General features: G+C 42.0%; 1 protein-coding gene across 2 annotated transcripts in view; it reads right to left on the reverse strand.

Moving 5' to 3' along the window:
• Window positions 1-15,699, reverse strand: part of CLSTN2 (calsyntenin 2) — a 203,054-nt gene that overhangs the window by 121,223 nt on the left and 66,132 nt on the right. The window lies entirely within an intron of this gene.

Here is a 15,699-nt window from a genome sequence, read left to right on the forward strand (position 1 = left end):
AAATTCTATGAGGTTTTATACATTTAAATTGTTATGTTACTAGTAGAATGGTTGCTCTCCAGTAGAATTAGACCAATATCTATTCACTCCAAACCAAGAGAAACAATCTGATTTTGCTGGTTTTGTCACAAAAAATAAGAAAGCAATTTTGTCAGATCTTATGGAAAAGTGGATCTAAGGAGAGGTAAAATTGCGTGAAATAGCAACCACTTTTGTGGGGGAAAAAGCCTCAAAGAATCATTTTGAGTAGTTTCCCAGAGCTCTGATGAATGCCATAATGAAAGAAAATGAAGGCAGACACTACAGAACAGTTATAAAAAATCCTGAAGAAAGCACATTCTTGTCTCTTTGTTACTGCTTTCTGAGGTAGGAGAGCATTCATTTTCCAGAAGGAGGGGTATTGGAGATGCTGCTTTGGGGAGCCAGAAGCCATTTGGAATGACACTGAAAAAGTTTGTGTAAAACAAGTGAGATATTAGACTGAGAAACAACAGAGGCCCCCCACTAATGAGGGATTTCAGAGTGCTCTGTTCAGCAGTGGTGAACAACTGTGTATGGAACCAGATATTGTCTGTAGCAATCTGGCAATTATCTCTCGTGGATCTCTGCAGAGAGGCTAAAATATAGGTTATGTGGTTTTTTTTCAAACATGCTGTAGGAAAAACACAGGGCCTGCTTTTACTTTTTTCTATCAAAAACATGCTTAGAAAACATTTTACACAAGTATATTTTGAAGATACTGCTGTGCTCCTTCTTTCTTTGTCATCTCTTTATTTAAGTATTTGTGTTAGGCAGGGAACTCATTCTGCTAAATAATTAACATACACCATGAAAACTACTATAAAAAGATTACATAGGTTTCTACTGTGATGTTATGAACATTTCAAAAATTCCGTCACCTTGTTCGTAAGCTATGTCACTTCATGTAGTATTTGACAGTATGCAAATATTTTAGAGTGCAGGAAAATCAACTGGCTGCTGGAAGCTCCCAGCTTATTCTCTCTGACCTTTTATTGTATGCTATCTCCAGTAAAACAGTGTTGGTGATACATTTTTAATCTTCTACCCTACAAGGCACAGAGCCAGCAACAACACTTTTTATGCCATGTGTACACATGGGTTGCTCTTTTCTTCTCTAGAAAGCTTGGAAATGGAGGGGAGCCTTCATGTTTTCAGCCACCAAAGAGGTGTCTCCTTTCTGCCTACCCTTAAACATGAATATGCTTGCTAGGCTGTAAGTCTGCAAGCTTTGACACTTCTGTAATGCACTGTCAGCATATACAGAGTACCAAACACTCTGTAAATGTGAACTAGCAATTAATTATATTGAAATATCAGTGTCTTTCAAAGACATGCAGCTTCTCACACATGGGGAGAGCCCCTCCATATTTATATATTCACTTTTGAGCCAGGTTGCTGCAAAGGCCTAGAGCACTTCCAAAAATGACACTGACAAACGAAGAGGCAGTAGCAACAAGGCAGCTTTCACTCATGCTCATAAATAACTTGATACATGTCCTTCAGTCACTCCCAGAGCATTTTTTTCTTATTGCTTTTGAGAAGAGAGACTCAGCTTCAGAAGCAGAAGTAACTAACTCCAGAGTGCTGGTCTGCTTGCTGGATTAGAAGCCCTGCCAGGTGGTGGGTACAGCTGTACCCTTATTACCTGTGCGTCCTTTCCAGTGCAGGTGAACTCTTGTCCAGTCTGATCTGTAGAAACACATCAGGATTACTCCCAGGGGAGTTCATTGATGCAGCTCCATGGGATGATTTTCTGGCTTATACCACTGGGACTAGATTTAAATCAAGTGGGAGATTGCTGCTTTTGGCCCATGGGTGGGTTGTGTAAACACACAACTGTAAGAAATATCTGCAAACACACAAAAATCTGTAGGAATGTCACAGGATTTGGTGAAGGGACAGAATTGGTGAGCTTTGACTGGAACAGGAAAGAACAGAGTTGAAATTGTTGGAACACAAACTCAGAGACTCAGAACCTCTCTAATTCATCTTCATTTGGAAGGTTATAGGAGACATTGGTCTCAGGCAGGCAAGAGAAGATGAAGAATGTTCTCCTCATGCCTTGGGGGCAAAGCAGGGCACATGGCCATGCATTTTCCTTTCTCTCTTGGTGCACAGCTCCTCGTGGAACTCTCATTTACTTTATTGTCAGTGCTTTTCAAAAGCATGGCTTGTTGTCTCTATTTCTGTCTTTTCCTGACAATTATGCCTCTCCCTTTAGGCAAGAGAAGGAAGTATTGTCTTTGAGTCTGAACCAAACCTTTAGACTTAGTTTTCTTGCCTCAGTTCACTAATTATAACAAATGACTATAATTGCTCTTCTGGTCAGTCTTGCCCTGGCCAGTTCATGGTAGAAAGCAGAATAAATTACATGCATTACAATCAGGGAATTAGGCAGAATAAATAAATTGCTATCAGATTAACAAATTGCTATCGGGTGGCATCTTGGCCTCAATTTTCACCAGACTACTTAAAAATCTGCCTAACTTGATTTTTATTAGATGCCTAGCATTTTTATGTCCTGTTTTTTAAAAAATACATAGGAGTTAAAACCCTGATGATAAAGCAAGTTGTGTAAATTCATATTGCCTACAATATCATTACTGCCTGCACAAAGCTCAAATATTTGACTTTTGAAACTGATTCTTGCAGACAAAGCGAAGAGCTGCCAGAGAAATTTTGGATCTGGGATAGCCTACACACTGAAACATGCCTGACTCTTCTCCTGCAGGAAGTCTGTGGAATTCCCTCACTGGATGCTTCCAGTGCTGCCCAAGAGGGTAATGCCAGATTTCCTGGGATGGGAGCACTGAGCTGCCCAGCTCTCTGCACACCTGATCCATTTCCATTCACCTTCTTTAGAGCCTTCACAGTGTGTAAGGTGTCTCTGAGGTGGCTTTTTATTAAGAGCAGAATCTTGTAAAAAAATAGCTGTAGGGAAAAAAGTCATAAAATTAATTCCCAGTCCTAAATAGCCAGTCATCCTTCTCATCTTCAGGTATCCACATGGAAAAGATGAAGGGGAAGTTTGATTGCAAGGATCCAAGGAGTTTTACAGCCTGTACATGCAGGAAGTTGGGAGAGCATTCCCAGCAGCGTGGCATGTTGTGTTTCATGCTGTTATGGAGATTTTCTTAATGGGATTCTGTGAGAAATGCTGTGCTTCGATGAGACAAGTTAAAACAATTGGAGTTAGCTCAGATTTCCTTTTCAGGCCACATTTCTGAATTCCATGCTATCCAAGAGCTCCACATCCTTGGTAACTTTTGGCAGAGGGTAGAAATTGCCACACATCAGTACCTCACAGGTTTCCCTAACTCCAACTGGGACCTGAAGCATCAGAATGGAAAAAGAACCTAATATGTGAGGTTTATCTTGTCTGCACCAATAGGTAAAAATATCCTGTTGTAGTGTGGCTCACTGCGATCCCTAGTCCAGCTCAGGTGGGGCGAGCACAGCGTAAGATAGAGGAAAGGGTGTGATGAATTTGCCCAAAAATAAACAACTTTAATAGCAAAATAAAAAAATGAAGAAACTGTGCAGTCTGAGGGTCAAGATCCAAAGACGGGGGGATGTGGAGACCATAACAAGATACAGGGATATTCTGAGGGTGAGGGTCCAGTCACCAACATGAGCTCAGAACATGACCTTGAACGTGACGGGTTCTGAACTGACTACAAGGGCCAGAAACATGACCCAATCTAGAATAGTTCCATTCATGTCCCATTAACATCCTGACTCTCATGAGCCATGACCTGACCAGGTATCTCCCTTTCAGTGTCCCACTTCCCATGGTCTCAGGTTGATGCCTCCTGTATATACTTCCAAGGCTAAACCACTGCTCATCCCAGCTGGCTGCATTCCCATAATAACTAAAAAAAAAAAAAAAAAAAAAAAAAAGGCAGAGAACTTTCAGATCAGCAGATCTGAAGCAGCAATATCAGTCTTTTCCATCAATTTTCTTACATTGAGAATTCCAGTCCAAACTGTAATATTATAAAAACCGGTTAGGTTTTTTTTTTTCACTTTCACCTTGCTCCTTTTATCAATTAATTTTTTTTTGGTTATCAGACACTTTTTAGTGGGTGCACATATGTAGACTTTATAAAATAAGTGTTTCCCTTTGGGACTACAGCTTAAGGTCACTTCTCTGATAGTTTAAATAATTGAAGAGTTTCAGGGTCTTTGTGAATTGGTCTGTAAAAATCCATTTTTTTCTCACTAGTTGTAGTGATAATGTTTAAAAACAATATGAAGACAGTAGCTATTCCTCCTTACATGGAATAGTAAATTCCAGTTTTTGTACATATAAACATCTAGGTAAGAAAGGAAAAGTACTTCCAGAGTGGTTTTATTGATTGTTATAGCAGCATGCAGTGGAAGAGTTGGTGTATTTATATGCAGGATTATACTGATAACTTCTAAGCTTGGGTGCATCCCTAATTTTGCTGAAGATAATTTTCTCTTTGTCCTGTGCTGTGTGCATAACGTTCAGCAGCCTTTGCTGCCATTCATCTCTCAGCCTCGGTCACAAGCAGCTCTGGGGACATTATGTGCAATTGGGACATATTTGGGGGTGCCTGAGGTGATTGTTTACCTGTAATTCTTGTTCTCCAAAATACATGGTAGCAGCTGGGTCCCTGCACAAACCTCCCCATCCAAAGCAGAAGTTCCACCATGTCCAGCTTGGAGAAGCTGGCTGTGTATTTATTCACTCATGGGCAGAGTGGCCTCATGCTCCAAGAAGCAGCCATCAGCCAGGAGCTGGATGCTATCACTGCACCCCCTGAGTGTGCTGAACTCACCTCCCCCATCCATCTATAGATTCACCATCAGCTTCTCTTCAAAGTTAATACAGAGTAATTATTGCCCTCCTGGAACCATTAACTGGGTGTCCCTCAGCACAAAGGCATCACACTCGTTGGAGACTCTGCTTCTTAACTCTTGCTCAGATGTCTGGATGTGTCCTTTTCTTTCACAGGAGTGTGAGGGTGTCAGTTAAACTGTCTGAAATTGGCTTAATTGGTCCTTTGACACTGACGGAAGCATTTGAATTACTGATGAACTGAAGTGGAACATAAATGTAGCAACACTCAGTAAGTTTTTTCATCATCTTGGACATAGCACATGGTTTTGGTAAGGTATTCTTTTACAGTACTTCCCTCTGTTTTTCTTAGACATTTAAGAGGAAGAAAGATTCAGAAGTAATTGCAGGATAATTCTAATAGAAAGGGATTTTCATTCTGTATAAGTAAAGAATTGGTACAATTTTTTCAAAGATTCTTTGTTCTACAATTTTTCAAAGATTCAATTATTATTTCCTAGTAATTATACAACTAGAAATACACAGTATTCAAGTTACTATTTTAGCCTTAATTAGAAAAGGTAAATAAGAAAACATAACTTAATTCACTAAGCAAGTGTCCTAATCAGTCTACTGTTTTCCTGCTCATTTGAGTTTTCTGCTAATTTCAGGGAATTCACATGTTTTATACACTTCCTTTAAATGTCTTTGATTCTCTTCTTTTTTATTTACATGGAAAACCTGCCTTTTTTTCAGTCCTAGTTCTAGCATTGCACCATATCCAAGATTTAAAGCTTTAGCTTTTTTAACTAAGTTTGCCAATTGTACCTAGGGGATTGACTTTAAATAGCACATGAGAAACAGCTGGAAATACTCTTTATACATACTTGGAAATTGTGTCATTGCTCCTTTGTGTAGAGATATAGGATAGGTTTCTGTTTCATTTAATGTTAAAAAATAATATTTATAAAGGAACTAAATCTAGAACTGTTTTCACTCTCTTTTTGAATAAATGACACCTAAGAGATTACTTACATATATAAGCTAAAACTTGTGTAAAACACTTTGATCAGTCTGAAAATACAGCTTTTATGGAGGAACCTATACCCTTTCAGGATAAATTTTGCAGCATTATAGGTACTAAACCTTAAGTTTGTCTCCCCAACAGTCAGTATTCCCAACAAAAGCACTCTCCAGCTACTGTATCCATTTCAGTCTTCTTGGCCTTAAATATAGCTGTTACTGCCACTCCAGTGGGACGAATTACATGTATTATCTTTCTAATCCTAATCTGTAACCTTCTGAGTAACCCTGAATGCAGCTCTCATTCTCAGGTTTAGAAATGAATGTTGTGCTGTGATTGTGTGCAGGATATGTCCTATTTCCTGGCATTTTGGGGTCTTTAAAACTCTTGGAATAACAAAAGAATGCTTGTGTGTTTATTCTAATAGATTTGATAAGTTTTTGTCTATGTAATTTATCTTGTACAATGTCTGTCTGTGGAGTTTTAGCTTTCGAAGTACCAATCTAGAGTCTTTTCACTCTGTTTTTAACCAAGGGCCACAAAGCTGTGTCCCCCACATAAGTGATAATGTCATTTAGTGTAAAGGTGTGTTTGGTCTCTGTGGTGCATTCACATGCAGAGTACAGGTAGGTGACTGAACATCCCACACAGTCCCAAAGCACGAGTGAGAATTGCTCCTCTCCTGCTGCCATTGTTTCTTTTCTGGTTTAGCTTCATGGCCCCTTTTTATTTCCCTGCCAGGAGGCCTCTGCCCAGAACAACCATCCACTTAGAGATGTCAGGGAAAGGCCCTCAGAATGAATTTAGCATGGAGAAATAGCATAGCTGAGTGTGGAGTGTCACCTCTGGATTAACCTGTGCCCAGGCTGGTCCTGCACCATCCCTGAGCAAGATCACAGCCCTTGCCAGCTGAGCACAGTCTGCTGCACTTCCAGGAAAATACTGCACAAGTGGGAATCATGTCTAAAACAGTGAAATATTATCTAAAGCCATGGTGGATGTGAAAGAAGCTGCGTTTATAGACAGTTCATCTTTTAGCTTCTCTGCTGCTGCTGTCAGAAAAAAAATCCCTTTTTACCTCTGAGTCCTGAAAAGCACCTTAGTGATGGTCGGGTTGATCAGAAAATAACCACAGCATGTTGGTGGCATCACAGCTGGATTCATTTTGTTTTATTCCTTCAGACTCTCCACTGTTCTGCTAACATAGCATTTAGTCATTATCCTATTGAGATTATGGTATCTGAGGTCAGCTGTAAGTATGTGCCTTTTTCCCCCTTTCATTCACTCATCTGTCCCGGAACATCCTGTTTCCTGCTGTGTGAGAATGTTATCTTCACACTCTGGTTTCAAGTAGGGTCTGTTCAAGTGTGTCAAAGCAAGAGCTGCTGTCTCTCAATCTCTGCACTCCAGTGTCTGAACATTCCATGGATTCATAAAGAAAGAATTTCCATTCAGAAAGATTTTATGCCCATCACTTTCTGGATATACTTTGGATTCTTGCACAAGGTAAAAATTTTGTAAGTCTGTTAATGAAGACAGCTGACAGATTTTGCCATAGTTAGTAAAAGCATACAAAAGGCTTTATTTGACACTGGGCATTTGTGGAAGATAGACCCATTTAAAATGGTGTTTGTGTAACTATCTCAGCTCTTAGACCTGGAAAATGCAATATGTAACTCTTAGACATTTGATGGGAGAAGGTTATAGCTCCTCCTTTAATGTTGCACAGGGCTTGCAAACCTCTCAACAGCTTTCCTGCGTGCCATTATGAACTGGATGAGGAACTGGACTGTGACCATATTAAACCATATTATGGAGAAGAGACTTGACTTTGAACTCTGTGCTGCTGATAGGAGTCCTGGAAGCAAGAGATTACATCCTGCCTCAGATCAGTGTTCCAGATACACAATTTAGAGTTCCCTTTGTTTTTCAGTAAATCATGGATTTGTCTGCTTTATTTACTCAAACTGGCTTGCTCCCTCCTCAGTTGTTGTTGCTGTCATTGATTGTGGATGGTTCTCTAGTGCTAAATGAAGTGTAAGTACAGGAAGTCTTCACAAGACCTGCTTTATTTTCTCCTGCGTCTCCCAAACAGAAGTGTCTAGGACTGCTTTGGTTACAGCTTGATATGTTTTTTTCTTCATTAGATAATAACTTGTGTCCAAGTAGGCTTTTGTTTTTCTTTTGATAGTGTAATTTCCTCTTTCTGCCTAGAGAGGCTATTAAAAAGGTAATTAAATAATGGGTGAGCATGCAGAATACAGTGATTGACTGCAGGCAATAGTAAGTAGAGATGTACTTCAGATATTTATTTATGTGCTGAAACAGGATCCAAATTGCCATGTTCCTGTAAGAATGCATTGGAACAGAGGAGAGGAGGAGAGATCCTTAGTTATGGATTCTCAGTAACAGTTATTTGTAACTTTAATCTTGTTGACTGGAGAACAGTTTTCTTCTGTATGATTATTTGCTACGGGCTTGCCTTCTGCAGTATTTGCTCAAGATAACTCTTGATGAATCAGCCTTACTTGCTTGAAAAGTGTTCATGTCTGGTAAAACAATACTTGAATAACAGGATGGTAGGATTGCAACACAAGATGTTTTGCTGGCAGCAGATTTGAGAGGACAACTCATTCCTGAGAGTGCTAAATTTAATCTGAGTAGCACTTGATCCATATCCCTGACAGGTAAAGCTGAATGGTGTTAAAGCAAGAAATTTTTTTTGTGCATGAGAAAGACAGATAAAATATAATATAATACCATAGTCTGCCATACAGACAATGGAGCTTTGACATGATACTGAGAATTATTTCTCCAGGCAGAGGTGATGAGAAAGGAAGTAAGAAAGTGAAAGAAAGCAAGCTCAGACTGCGTGAAACTGGACTGCAAAGGCTTTAAGGTGCAGAGTAGGAGGAGGTTGGAACTAACCTCAAGCTAGAAAAGAAAAAAATATCCAGGGTAGAATTTGTAGCAATAAAATGAATGAATGAATGAATGAATGAATGAATGAATGAATGAATATTAAACTATATTATCATCATGTCTCAGTTTACAAAACAGGTGTCTGCCAGGGAAGGCAGAAACCTTCCTCGGAATGCAGAATGTAAGTACCTTCCCTCCAAAAAATTTTAATTTTGAAATTAGGGGCTCTCAGGCAAAGATATCGGAGGAGGAATAACAGTTCTTTGATAGTATGTATAACAAGGCAAACAAAATCCAGTAACTGTGGCATTAGCACAAACAGAACCAGGGACCCGGTAACTCCTCTCGAGTGCAGGCCCTTCCCCCTCCGGTGCAGTCACGGTCACGGCCGGCAGGAATGAGCGACATCCCGGGCTGGGGCTGCGATGTAGCAAAGGTTTCACGGCGGCGGCTGGAACTGCGGGACAGTGCCGGCTGCGGCTTGGGGAAAGCCAGAGCAGGAGCAGAGAAACAGCGGGGCTGGGGCAGCGGGGCCCGGCTGCGAGCAGGGCAGGGAGAGCGAGGTTCGGGATCCCCGGGCACTCGGGGTTCGGGATTCCCAGAGAGCACTCGGGGTTCGGGTTTCCCAGAGAGCACTCGGGGTTCGGGATTCCCAGAGAGCGCTGGAGGTTCGGGATTTCCAGAGAGCACTCGGGATTCGGGATTCCCAGAGAGCACTCGGGGTTCGGGATTCCCAGAGAGCACTCGGGGTTTGGGTTTCCCAGAGAGCACTCGGGGTTTGGGTTTCCCAGAGAGCACTCGGGGTTTGGGTTTCCCAGAGAGCGCTGGAGGTTCGGGTTTCCCAGAGAGCACTCGGGGTTCGGGTTTCCCAGAGAGCACTCGGGGTTCAGGATTCCCAGAGAGCACTCGGGGTTTGGGTTTCCCAGAGAGCACTCGGGGATCGGGATTCCCAGAGAGCACTCGGGGTTCGGGTTTCCCAGAGAGCACTCGGGGTTCGGGATTCCCAGAGAGCACTCGGGGTTCGGGTTTCCCAGAGAGCACTCGGGGTTCGGGATTCCCAGAGAGCACTCGGGGTTTGGGATTCCCAGAGAGCGCTGGAGGTTCGGGATCCCCGGGCACTCGGGGTTTGGGATTCTCGGGACCCTCCAGGTTCGGGATTCCCGGGCACACAGCAGACGGTGCTCGGTCCCTCAGGGCTGAGCTCCAGCGGTGCCGGTGAATTGTCCCCGCAGTAAGCGACAGCCTGGCTGCCCTCTCCAGCCCAGTCTTTTACCTGCCTCCATTGTCACGGTATCTCTGTCCCCCCAAGGAAAACTCCCAAAAACCAGAGGAGTTCCCCCTCCCCACCACCTCAAGCACCCAGCCATCAGTGCTTCTTACCAACTCAATGGGAAAAAGTTCCACAAGTAACAAGGAAAGAACAGGAAAAAACCCCAACCTCCAACACATCAGCATCAAAAAGGTCCTCACTGTACCCACCTGTATTCCCTCAAAGGCAGAACTTTAGATGTTGCTCATTCATACCTGATACCAACACAAAACACTATTTTCTCTTTCAGTAAATTTTGTAATATTTCTTCTTTTCATTCAGACTACAGATATATGCTTTGGAAACAGACTGTCAAAATACAAAGACCCCTTAATTTCATTATATACTCCAGAAAGAAAAGACATCCTCAGCATTTGAAATTTCCACGTGCTAAAGGTTTTCCATTAGAATCATGTCAAGCTGGATTAATGGAATTCAAATGGAAAAAATTAGGCTATGTTTGGGCAGTTGTTCATTTGGATTTTTGCTTTTCAGTTATGTCCTGAGATAGTGAAGGATTTTGTCCGATTTATTCACACGCCCTCTCCCAAAACCACAAAACAGAAGGTGGCAGCAATTCAAGGGAAAAGAAAACCAGGATGGTAACAGAGAATTTAGAGACTCAAAATGTATCTTGTTTCTTTGACACCAAGATTACCTAATGAATCAACAGAGCCTCGCTCAGCTAGAGCTTCCTCGTGATCTTCTGACCATTTGGAAATTCTGGCAGCAGTGTGAGAATAACAGATTGCCATGGTCTGAGCCTGGCAAAATGCCAGTGCTTCCATGAGAAAACCTCTTTTCCTGGTATCTACTGTGAGATGTGATCAGAGACAGAGCAGAGCAGGCTCCACCTTACGATTGAAAGGAAAAAAACTTTATTAACATAAAACTACAGGGAAAAAACACACAGAACACAGGATGAAAACCTTCCAAATTTCCTCCTCCTTCCCCCACCAAATTTCCTAATTCCATTACCACCCTTTAGATAATCAATTCTCAGTTCTTTGAGAAGAGAGGCCTCCCTCTTGCACCACAGACTTCACCCAGGAAACAGTCGAAACTTCTCGTGTTTCCGTGTCACATGTGGCACCGCCCGGAGAACATTTTGCCATCGTGACCTCTTCCTTCCATGTCCAGTGCTCTCACCACTGCACATGGACCAGAGCTGCTTCTAGGGTTTTTTTCCCTTTAAGGATGCTTTGTCCAGTTCCAAAAAACAGCACAGTCCCTCTCCTTTTGGGACACCTGTCCCCCCCATGTTTCACCCCCTGGGGCTGAGGGGTCTCTTGAACAGAGATCATCTTCCTCTTCTTCTTCTTCGAAGACGGAGGGCACCACCACCACCCTCCTCACCCGTGGTCTCTGTTCACACACTTTCACATCACCACACTCTCCTGGCTCTGAGCCCTTGCCTTCCCCTAGAATGCAGTCTCTGTGTCACAGGAACTCAAGGGTTCTGTCCATAGCTATCCAAGAAAAGTCCAGCCAAAGGCCGTTCCATCATCTCCTCCCACCTAGGATTCTTCTCAACTTCTCTCACTCTCACCAACTCCAGGAGGAATCAGCATTTGCAAGGTTTCCATCGTCCCAAGAAGGGTTAAAATTCCCAGGCTCTGCCGGTTTGGTTCATGAACTCCCACGGCTGGCTGCCCTGCTGGGCACCCCCTCCCTTCTCCTTCACTCCAGCCGCGCTATCACAGGCACAGGCTGCTCTCTCTCTCTCCCTCCGGGGGGGAATGGGGGATGGCTGCCCGAAGCCCTCGCAGTGCAATGCTCCTCCACCCTTCGGCCCAGGCCTGGCCTACCTCCCTCCGGCCACATGGCTCCCCTCCCCGCCCCTGCTCAGCTCGGAGCTGGACAGGGGAGAGGTCTCCTTTGGTCCAGGACCGGAACTCAAAAGGAACTTCCAGTGGAAATTCACAGCTTTTAACCCCCTGTGTTCTCAGAGGCGTATCCATGCCCTCAGTGGACAAACCAGGTGCCAATATTAAAATCTGGACATCGATTGGCGTGACCACACCATCCCAAAAAAACCATTTCCCCTCAAACCACGACACAGATGACCTTTAATTCCAAAGGAGATGTTCCTTCAGTCTTTAACATCATGCAATGTAGAAGTACAGGTCTGCTGAAAAGCTCCTGGGAATAAAATCCATATTTTCCTTTATATTTTAGCATAGCTGAAGCCTGGTTTAATCCAGGGCCATTTTAGAAAGGACATTTCCTTGACTGAAAACAATATACAATAGAACAAGGGGAAGAGCTGTGAGTGAAACAGCAAGAAACCACCAAGGTTACACAGATTATGAGTTTTATAGACACAGAGAAAAGTAATAGAATTTTTATCTTGCATTAAGGGGAAGAAAAAGCATCGGGAATAGAGGGAATAGAAAGGTATATTTTACAGCCTGAATAAATTTACTGTAAAGCACACCAAATACAACAGAATCTATTTTTTAAACTCTTGAACAAAATGAGAGCTTTTCAATTAAAAAGAAAAAAAAAGTTTACCTGTCTTAGTGAGACTGAAGCACTTTTATTTTTAAAAATTATTTTGGAAGAATCCCAAGCCCTCCAAGTCTTCAGGCACAGTAGACGTCAGACAAACCCACTTAAAAGCAAAGAAAGCAGTTTGCAAATTACTGTTTACAACAGCAAGTTTGCACTATGTGTCCATGAGAAAAGCAAATAACAAGACATGCAGCAACAGGTTTGAAAATGGCAAGACAATACTTCTGTTCCTTCAGGCATAGGAATTCAGAGGATAGAATATTCACAGCATATATCTGGAGCTGACACTGTCAGAATTCCTCCTTGCAGAGAGAGGGTGACTGGCTATTAGAGAGTCCAGTAGTGCAGTTAGAAGCAGCAGCAGTTGAGAGAAGTTCTTAAATAAGGCCAGATATTTTCCACAAACTAGGGAGATTCAATCATATTTCATCTCCAGTCTAGACATAATTTTTGTATCAAGCAGGTGTACGGTAGCTCACTGGTGCTATGAATGTATTTATTTTGCTTTTGTCTTTGCAAAGTATAAATTCTTCATTAAATATTTCAGGTTTCCTTATCTGTCCTAATTCATGCAGGAAAATCCTGATAGATGGGTGCTTAGCTACAGAGACAGAAGACCAGATTTTGTATGCAAATTTTCTACACTTGGGGTTCTCTTTATCAGTAGTTCAAGGAATGTATCTGGATTACAAACACAGTTTGGTCAAATTTTGGTATCTGGACCAGGCTGGGGTTACTGCAGAGTAAAGCATTTAATGAGCTGCAGGAATGACAGAACATTCCTCAGAAGATGCTCTACAATGCTGACAAAGGGATTTTCCAGAGCAAAGACATCAGCTGCATGGAACACAGAGAATGAAGAGGTTCAAGACAGAAGGATGTGTCTCTCTCAAACTGGTGTCTGAACACCCAAATTAATGAGTTTGCTCCAGCCCCACCAGAATTCTAATAGTTACTGCATCTGAAAAGGAAAGGGGAGTCTGGAGGAGAATTTTTCCCTCTTCTCCAGGCAGAGACACCCTCAGCAGCAGAGTTTAGCAGATAACACTTGGTATCACAAAGAAAAGTCAATTGCCTTGAAGCCCTCAGTATTTAAAAGTGCCCAGCATTAGTCTGTCCTTCATTTCCTACTGACCAGGGTCCATTTATCTGAAGATACTAATGCAACCCAAGAATAGACACGGCCCCTATCAACCTTTTATCCCTCTGCCATTTTGTGCAATTCCTAAGTTTAATGATTCATACTAGAAATTAAAGAATATAAGTACCATGACAACAATACTCCTGATTCTGCTTTCTGGACTTCCCACCCTGCATCCATGCCTAATGTGTCTGGGCTTTCTGGGACAGTGGATGACAGCAGAAGTGACTCCTATGCCTGAGTGAGCCCTGAGCAATGGGATGTGTCTCCACTTTTCTCAGGGAACACACCCTGCTGCTGTTCCCCAGCCCGCCCTTCTCTGTGTTATACAGCACACGCTAAGAAGAGGAAGGAAAAACAGAAGCTGAGCTTCAGATATTTTGCACATGTATTTGGACAGAAAAGAAGTAAACTCTAAGAGAGCTGGAATAAGGCAATATGTTCCAAACAGAATCCTCTGGGGAACTGTACTCTCCCAAACCACTTTCTGTCTGTTTATGCACCCTGTCACTGAGTGTTGTACAGCTGAATGCTCCACAGACTTCTGTCAGCCTTTCATCATCCCCTTCTCACAGCCATCTGAAATGCCATCAAATTCTGGAGTGATTCAAGTAGGGACTGGGGATTTCTCTGCTTGAGGACAAAACAAACAGAAACACCTTTCCTGAGCTGAGCTGAGCTGAAATTCGCCAGTGCCATGGCGTTAAGCCTGGCTGGCAAAACATAATGAAGTTATTATAAGGAATGAGACACAAATATTTTTGTCTGCTCAGTCTGGGTTCTCCCACACTAGCTAATTAGCCCACTGTCCTGGGATGCTGCAGGCTTCATGAGCTATCTGAAATCCATTTATTTCGTCACATTCTGAGACTTGACAGGGATAAACTATGACAATGCTGTAACAAACAGTTTGGTTTGGTGTTGGGGTTTTTTTATGTGTGATTTTGCTGTTCTGAATACATGGAGTCACCAAGCAGTACTGATTATAAAGACTCACAAACAGAGGCTCTACTACTGGTATACAAAACCTGCTTAGTAAAATTTTTGCTTTTATCTTTTTCTGCTACCACTGTTATAATACATGGAGTTTTGGCTTCCAGAAGCTAATTTGCTGCATCTCAGTTTATTATTTTATTTCTTTATCTAAAAGGCGATTTCCCTCATTTGAAGAGAACAGAATAACCAAGCTCTACTAGAGAAATTATTGTGTACTCTTACTCTTAAAGTACCTTTTAAAACCTATCATTTATGACAGTAAAAAATAAGCTATTTTTTAATTTGTAATTCTAAGGAGCTGCTTTGTACATTTCAGTTTTGAACTTTGAGAAAATCTGACGAGTACCATTTCCTCCCAAACCTGTGCATCACAAATTACTAGTGGAAAACAGACCAAACCAGAAAGAAGTGATCCTGTGAAAAAAGGGGGTTTGTTCAGTAAGTGATCACTACAATAAAAAGGGAGTACTCATGTATGAGAGCACTCATTGATGCAGGATGGAAAAGTTGTTTAGCAGCTTCCATGAGGGTCTCTATCCTTTTGCTTTGCTTATACATTTTGCTTACAGAGTACTTCATTTTCACAGCAAGGCCTACTTATTTTAGGAAGTCTTTAAAAGAAAACATTTTCCATTAATAAAGGTTAGGCCTAATTTTTGTTAGGCACCTTAGTACAAAGGTGGAATTCACCACATTTAACCAAATTAACATGCAGTTGCTTCAACGGTGCATCCCTCAGCATGGAAGAATGAGGTATACTCGGATTATTCCTCATGCATCATCTTGCAGGCATTCCCTGCAGTTTGCTTATCTCTGTAGCTTGGAGCAGTAAGCAGCTTATGGATGTGGTCCATTAAAAATATGTTTGCTTTATTCTTCAGTTTTATATCAAAAAGGAGAGACAGATTTAAAATCTGGAGCTAGAAATTCAAACGAAATAATTCCTTTCAGCCAAATTAAAAAGTGAA

Source organism: Haemorhous mexicanus, chromosome 10 (assembly GCF_027477595.1).
Source record: "Haemorhous mexicanus isolate bHaeMex1 chromosome 10, bHaeMex1.pri, whole genome shotgun sequence".
Taxonomy (NCBI): Eukaryota; Metazoa; Chordata; class Aves; order Passeriformes; family Fringillidae; genus Haemorhous; species Haemorhous mexicanus.